The sequence below is a fragment of the Nerophis ophidion genome, linkage group LG04 (assembly GCF_033978795.1).
Source record: "Nerophis ophidion isolate RoL-2023_Sa linkage group LG04, RoL_Noph_v1.0, whole genome shotgun sequence".
In the NCBI taxonomy this organism is placed as follows: Eukaryota; Metazoa; Chordata; class Actinopteri; order Syngnathiformes; family Syngnathidae; genus Nerophis; species Nerophis ophidion.
This window is the reverse complement of record NC_084614.1, coordinates 40,689,000-40,697,295: the sequence shown is the minus strand read 5'-3', so window position 1 is coordinate 40,697,295 and position 8,296 is coordinate 40,689,000. Positions and strand designations below refer to the sequence as shown.

Below are 8,296 nucleotides of genomic sequence, written 5' to 3'. Positions count from 1 at the left end.
GCCCATAGCGTTGACACTTGAAACAACGTACTGGGGGTGGCACGTAAGCTCTAACATAGAAGCTTAAATACCCAATCATGATTCTCTCTGGTAGGACCTCCTCTGCAAACTGCACTAGCACAGATTCGCTCTCAGTTTTTTCACCATTCCTAAATGCCATCATTCTTTTCATCATAGTGACAGTTCCTCCTTTTATTTCTCTTTTCAGATCATCTAAATTTTCTCCTCTTGGGATTCCTGTCACGACTCCTCTTGCCCCCTTTCGTTCTCCCACTTCGATTTTTTCCTTTATTATTTTGTTGCACAGTTTTTGCAATCACATTGCTTTGTTCTTTTGCTCTCCATTTTTGCATTTAATCAACAGACGTCCGTCCCTGAGCACCTTCGCTATCTCCACCTCTCCAATGTCCTTCTGTAATCCCTTAACCAGTGTCATCAAACTAATGTCATTCATATCTTGGTTTGATTTAAATGTATAAATTATCTTATATTCATCCACCATAACCCTTTTCCTCTTATCAACCTCTTCATCGTCTTCATGCACTCTTTTAGCACTCGACTTTCCTTCACTCCCTCCTCTCCCCTTCTTTCCTCTCTCCCTTCCAGTCCTATCCATTTCCATACTATCCTCATACATCCCGTCACTATCCCCTTCCATCTCGATCCAGTCACAAAACACACCGGATCTTGATTGTGGCGTCGCTCCCGGCTCGCCGCGCCTCGCCGCTTGCTCGCAGTCCCCGCCTGCTCGCAACCATCTTGGGCCTGGCTCCGGCGTGCCTTGCCTCTCTGTCGGACTGCCGGCTCCACCTCTCCACAGTAACATTCCGGAAATCAAAAACTACCCAAAAGCAACCATTTGGAAACAGTATTTATAGGTCAGAAGAACATGTAACGTTCTGTGAAACCGTAAAAAACATAAAAAATGCAACCTTTAGCGAACGTTAATTGCCCAAAAGGTTAACACTCCTCAAATTAAGTGTTTTGAGATAGGAGCTGTCTCTCGACTAATTGTTATGCTTTAAGTTGCAAACAACAATTTGAGTTACATGCTACCTGCCATTAGTTGACATAGCAAATGTCATGGTGAAGTCCATAAGATTTGACCAAAACATCTGTTCTTACTTGCTGGCATTACTTCACAGCTAGAGATAGACAAACCTTTGTTTTCCAACCATCGGAAGGAAGAAAGTGAGTGTGAAGGACAGTACTGGGAAGAAGAATGGGACAATATTCAAAAAACTAAATGATCAAAAACACGACTACAAAGTTGGCAATTTGGCGAAACATTGCGAGCGTATTACTGCTCGTCTACCCTGCACCATATTGAACCAGAATGAGTCCAATCCCAGCCAATAATGTTAAAATAATATCTAAACAGCGGACATTTAACAATTAACAAAATATGGAGAAGCTGCTGATGGTGTATTTGACAGAGAAGCAGATGCGATAAAACTAGTGTACTTGTTTGTGCTGCTTTATATTATATAGTTTTTTTTATGCAATATTTCTTATCTGAAAGTTTGAAATTGATTTTTTAAAAGACGTGTTACAATGTTACAGTTATGATGTTCAGGGAGTCCAAGCACCAATTAAATTGACTTCAAGTAATTTCGATGGGAGACTTTGATTTGAGTGTTTTGAGGGAAGTGCTCCATTACAGAACTAATAAGCTTGCAAATTGCGTTACTACTGTAATATAATAATTTTTTTTATTAACAAACATGTTCTTATTTTTTAACTGATTTTATGACTTAGTACTATCATCGTGTATATCTTTAATTAATTACTAATTAATTATTTTTAAAAAGTACTGTATTTATTACTTTCCAAATGCACCACTAGTCTTCAATTATACGGCTGGCAGATGGACAGTGTTCTATACACTGACGTCCAATCAGCCTCCCTCTTTTTTGTCTCATGAATATTAGGCCGCCCTGCAGTGAGGCAGAAACAAAGGGCGATCGATGGTGGTGTGAGGAGAGAAGAGAGGGAGGGAGTGATGGAGGGAGGAGAGGGATGTCGTCAGAGGGTGTTTGGTGCGCAGGCGCAGCGTGAGCTGGGCCGCCTGCCTATTGATGGGAAAACAAGAGGCTGTAGGAGGACAGAGACGGGTGGCTGTGAGCAAACGGATGAGGGAAGGGACACAAACCAAAGCTTAAAGCCATTTTTTCCTGCCCCCACTTTGTTTGAATACCTCCATTCACTCTGGATTGGATGTAGCTACTCTTCATCGTCCAGTTTTGTGACGAAGGGAGGCTAAGACACCGCCTCTTCTCGCTTCAGAGGGTCCTGCCAACAAACAGGAACATCACGTCCACTGCAGGTAATTCTCCATCCTTGGCTGCAAGACATGAACTCATGTATTCACCACCTTCCATCCATCTGGGCCTGGTAACCACGGTTACCTCCATCATTTTTATTTTATCCTAGCTGTTCTTCACTCCCTCCCCCTTTCTTTTCCTCCCTCTGATGAGCTGATGACATGCACTCAATGGTCGTCCATTACTGGCACTAACCCTCATCTGCATGTCAATGTGAAGTGGAATTATACTATACATGTTTATTCATGTACAATGCAAAACGGTCATATTGATTGCAACAATTTGAAGTCAAACCAGCTAATATCATTAAATATATGCTAATAAATTGAATACATAATCTTATTACATTTAAATCTGTGTAATTAAAGTCCCCCTTGTTTAAGAGATAAATTACTCCTGCCAATGGTGGTTCCTGTACTGGCATCCTTTTTTTTGTGCAAATATATTTTATTAGATTTTACAGTTAAAATGACAAACAGTCACATCCACTCATACACACACACATACACACTTGAGGAGAGAGGTGCACATGAACTTTAACAACTCAAGGTTTACAGTACAGACATTATTAGAAAATATACCCATATATTGTATATATATATACATACACACACACATATATATATCCATACATATATATATATATACATATATATCCATCCATCCCGCTGCGGCTCACGATCAGCAGGCTATCGAGATCACAGCAAAATAGATGAACATACCTCGGCATCAAGGATCCTCAGGAAGTGTTCACAAGATCACCTCCCGAGGGCCTGTCCACCGTACACACTTAGAGGGAAAAAAAAGGAAAAGTTACAGGGCTTGATCAATACAAAACAATAATCACAAAAAAAAAAAAAACAGAACAAAAAAGCAAGTAAACCATGACAAAACCATATCAGAAGTGACACAAGAAAAACAAATGTAGTGTTGAATCAGTACAAAAGATAATAACAATAAAAATAAAAAAGGAATACAACTACAAAAAAATGGCAGTTTAGTTTTCCTTTAAATGTCTATAAGTTATGCTTCAATATATGTCAGTAAAGGTTTCCAGGTTAATTCCCATTTATTCATATTTGTAGAGTTTATAAATCTTATTTTTTCAAGAGTCATTACATTCACAAGTTCATTTAACCAGTTCCTGAAGTTGGGTGCAGATAGAGTATTCCAATCTCTGAGAATGAGTCTTTTGGCCAAAACCGTCCCAAGCAGCAACACAGTTCTAATATGTTTTGGAAGCTTTTGTGTTTCTGAAGACCACCCAAATAAGATCATATCCCTATCAGGGACAATTTTTCTCTGATATACCCCCGAGTAAAAAAAGAAAATGCTGGACCAAAATGATTGAATAATTGGACATCCCCAAAACGAGTGAGACAATGATCCTTCAGCAGATTTACATTTATCACAAAGTGGAGATGTATCCGGATAAAATTTGTGTAATAAAACTTTAGAATAGTAAAAACGATGAATCACTTTAAACTGTATGAGCCTATGTCTGCTGTTAATTGAGCACTTGTGAATTTGAGAGAGTGTCTGTTCCCATTGCTGATTGGGTATTGTTGTTCTTAGTTCCTGTTCCCATGCTCTTTTAACACTGTCTGCTGATGTCATAGACATAATGAAGCAGCTGACAAATTTAGCGATAGACTTTTTACTTGTGGGTGGTAAATTTAATAGTTCTAAAAGAGGATGTTTTTCATTTACCAACTGAGACTTTGAAATGTTTTCTTTAATAAATGTTTTTACCTGCAAATAGCAAAACCAACTGAATTGGGACAAATTGAATTTGATTCGCAATTGCTCAAATGACACAAGACTGTCCTCGACATAAATGTCTTTTATGCATTTAATTCCATTTGAGTACCAGTCAAAAAATGTTTTATCTGTTATCGATGGAATAAATGCATGATTGTGATATATTGGTGAATACATAGTTACATTGGAAATATTCAATTGTTTTTTAATTTGAGAAAGAATTTTGATAGAATTTCGTACTACAACACTATGACTTATTGATTTAATTGAAGAGACTGGTTTAGTAAAAAGTAACGATAGCAATGATGTATAAGGTTTCACTAATGACTGCAGTTCCAATTTCAGCCATAAGGGAGCAGAATTAAGAGATTCATTATTTGGGGACCCCATCTTCCAATAGGTCAATGCGTTCAGATTTGATGCCCAATAATAATTTTTGAACATTGGAAGACCCAGTCCCCCTTCCTCTGTAGATCTAAATAAGTGCTTTTTGGATATTCTGCGTTTTTTACATCCCCACACAAAATCTAGAACTAAAGATTCAAGTTTTTTGAAAAAATCTACAGGAATTACAATTGGTAAATTTTGAAAAAGATAAATAAATTTGGGCAGAGTGATCATTTTAATAGCATTCACCTTGCCTAACATAGAGAGAGGTAGGGTCTTCCAATACTCAATACACACTTTCAGTTTCTCAAAGGCTTCAATAAAGTTCAACTTTAGTAATGATTCATAATTTTTAGATATTTTTAAGCCAAGATAGGATATGTAATTTTCTGCGACTTTAACTGGATTTTGACTGATCTCAACGTTATCTCCTAGGAACATAAGCTCACTTTTGGACCAGTTTATTTTATAACCAGATATTCTACCAAAAGAGTCTACATATTCTAAAAGAAGTGGTAGTGCAACTTCTGGCTCAGTGAGTGTAACAAGTACATCATCTGCATAAAGGGAGATGAGACTCTCTGATGAGCCCACTGAAAATCCTTTAATATTAGAGTTCATTCTTAAACCAATAGCCAGTGGTTCGAGGGCCAAATTGAAGAGTAAGGGCGAAAGGCAGTCACCCTGTCTCACACCGCGATGTAATTCAAAACTATCCGATATTACATTATTAGTTATGACATATGATTTTGGTGCAGAATAAATTATTTTAACCCATTTTATAACATTTTCTCCCAATCCAAATAATTTGAGAACATGAAAAAGATAAGCCCACTCAATTGAATCAAAAGCTTTATGAGCATCCAGAGTCAGGACGGCAGCCTTTTTGTTTCCTGTGCAGTCTGAGTACAATACGTTCAGTAATCTCCGTACATTGCCAAAAGAAGGTCTGTCCGGGATGAAACCGACCTGATCTGGATGAATAATTTCTGTTATGTGGTTGCTTAACCTTGTTGCGAGTACCTTAGTTAGAATCTTATGGTCTAAATTGAGCAGGGAGATAGGTCTATAATTGGCTGGATCAAGTGGATTTTTTCCCTTTTTTGGTATTATACATATATGGGCTTCATACAAAGAACTTGGAAGTTTGTTGTTCACAAAAGAATCATTTAACATTCTAAGTATTATAGGGGATAGTATTTCACTGAAAGCTTGATAAAACTCCGCACCAAATCCATCTGGACCAGGACTTTTATTCAAGGAGAAAGATTTCAGTGCTTTTTGCAGTTCTTCAGTTGAAATAGTGTTGTCTAAAGAATTCTGATTATTTGGACTCAGTTGAGGTAAGTTTAATGAGGTAAAAAAATCATTTAAATCATTAACCGATATAGCTTAATTAGATTTATATAATTCTGAATAAAAGTCTTTGAAGACATTATTGATATCCTTTAAATCTGTACATGTTTCACCTGTTTTTGAGCATATTTTGTGAATAGCAGCTTTGGCTTGATCTCCTTTGAGCTGTCTAGATAGAAGTTTTTGTGGTTTATCGGATATTTCAAAATGTTTTTGTTTATTTTTCAGCAGGAGTTTAGATACTTCCCCATGAAGAAGAGAGTTGTATTCATTTTTCAGTTTCAGCATCTTATTGTCTTTGGGAGTACCCAGCCTTCCGCCCGATTGTAGCTGAGATAGGCGCCAGCGCCCCCGCGACCCCGAAAGGGAATAAGCGGTAGAAAATGGATGGATGGAGCATCTTATTGTAATCAGACTGCAAAAGAGAATTTATATGAATTTTTTCCATTTCTTTAATTTCTTTTTCTAATTCTCTCTGCCTTTTTCTTGTTTCTCTTTGTTTTGAGATTTCAAATGAAATTATATATCCTCTCACAGTAGCTTTAAGAGCTTCCCACAATGTGGAGTCTGAGACCTCTCCGTTATCATTCACCTCAATAAAATCTTGGATAATCTTGTTTATATACTCTTTAAAATCTTCATATAATAATAGTTGTGGATTAAATCTCCATTTTTGTTTGATTTTAAGGAGATCAATTTGAATCTGCAAACTCACAGGACTGTGATCTGAGATTATTCTACTATGGTACTCAGGATTACTGACATTGGAGAGGGAAGAGCCTTCCACTAAAAAGTAATCAATTCTCGTGTAGGAATTGTGTACAGTAGAGTAAAATGAATACTCCCTTTTCTTAGGGTGTTTTACTCTCCATATGTCTATGATATTTCTTGATCTCATAAGATTATTAATAGTTTTAGTTGAGTTAGCAATTACATGAGATTTAGTTGACAATCTATCTAAAGTGGGGTCCAAAAGGCAGTTAAAATCACCACCAATGTAGATATGAGAGGAGCTATCATCAGGAAGTAGACCAAAGACTCGATGATAAAAGTTTGAGTCATCAGTGTTTGGTCCATAGATATTCAAAAAAGTTACTGGATAGGATGTAATATGACCATTCAATAAAATACATCTCCCATTAGGGTCAATTATTTTTGATGTAAGTATGAAAGGCACATTTTTATGAAATAAAATAGCTACACCTCTAGCTTGTGAAGTAAAGGGTGCGTGATAAACCTGAGATATCCAGCTTGTTTTAAGTTTGTGTTGGTTGTCTTTACAGAGATGTGTTTCTTGTAAGAATACAACATCTGCTTTTAATGAATTTAAATGTGAAAAAACCTTCCCTGCTTTAATATTTTTGGCTAAGCCCCTAACATTCCATGAAACTAGTGTGATTTTTTTCTTACAAGTTGACATTATGGTGTTTTAGGTTTTTTTTTTTTTTTTTTTTTTTTTGTCCTTACATGAAAAAAAAACCTTAGTAATTAGTAAGTTGAAATATGATTGTACATCTCTTTCCTCCACATTCATGCTCAGATTCACACATACACAACACTCACACCCCATTGTTCCCCCCTCCCTCGGTTCCCATCGTGTGTAGTTCAATGTTTTGGAGTGAAATCTCCATTGTGGTGATGTCCATAAGATGTCGTTTTGGACGATTCCCCAGTCCATGAGTCCCCCACCCCCATCTTCAGGCGCAGGGCACATGCTCGTAGCTGCGTTCATTGCCCCAAGCAATTAGTAGCTCGGCAGTGAAGTGTTTTTTTTTTTTTTTTTCCTGCGACCTCCGGTGAAATAAACCTCAGTGAAAAAGTGTATTTCTGCTTTTATACTTATCATAAGCCTTGTGTGGTAGAGCCATTATTGATAATTAGTCACTAAAATGTTTTATAATAAAAGGTCTTAGTGTCTGCAGGAGAGGTAAACACCTTTACCTGGTCGTTGTACTCTACATGCAGGCGAGCTGGAAAACGCAGCATAAACTTGATTTCCTTCTCCCGCAGCATGTTCATTGCCTCTCGAAAGGCCCGTCTTTGCGCTGTCACTTCGGCAGTGTAGTCTGGAAACAGGAACACGCGCAGGCCGTTGTAGATCAGCTCCTGGCCGCGGCTCAGTCGAAGAAGTAGCTCCTTATCCTGGTAGAAGTGTATTCTTGCGATGATGCTCCTGGGTCCCTTGCCGTTACCATGGCGAGCGAGCGGGACACGGTGCGCGCGGTCCACCACCACTGGCTTGGAGAAGTTACTCGCTCCAAACAACTTTGGTATCAGGTCCGCAACGAAATCCGTAAGTCTTCCCTTTTCTTCTTGCTCTGGTATCCCGACTATTTTTATATTATTCCGTCTTGAGCGCCCTTCCAATTCGTCTATTTTAGCTACCAATTGTTCGTTCCTCTTCTGCGTTTGAGCCAATTTTTGTTCGAGCGCTTCAATGCGGCGCTCATGTTCAGAACCTTGCTGCT

At 38.0% G+C, this 8,296-nt stretch overlaps 1 protein-coding gene across 4 annotated transcripts in view; it reads left to right on the top strand.

Moving 5' to 3' along the window:
- Positions 1-2,046: 2,046 nt before the first annotated feature.
- fez1 (fasciculation and elongation protein zeta 1 (zygin I)) overlaps positions 2,047-8,296 on the top strand; it is a 41,287-nt gene continuing 35,037 nt past the window's right edge. The window contains exon 1 of one of the 4 annotated variants that reach the window (XM_061898055.1): positions 2,047-2,326. The gene's annotated coding sequence lies outside the window, so the exon portion shown is untranslated. Of the gene's footprint in view, positions 2,327-7,842; positions 8,122-8,296 lie in introns of those variants that run through there. The other 3 variants (XM_061898052.1, XM_061898051.1, XM_061898053.1) reach the window with 3 other exon arrangements.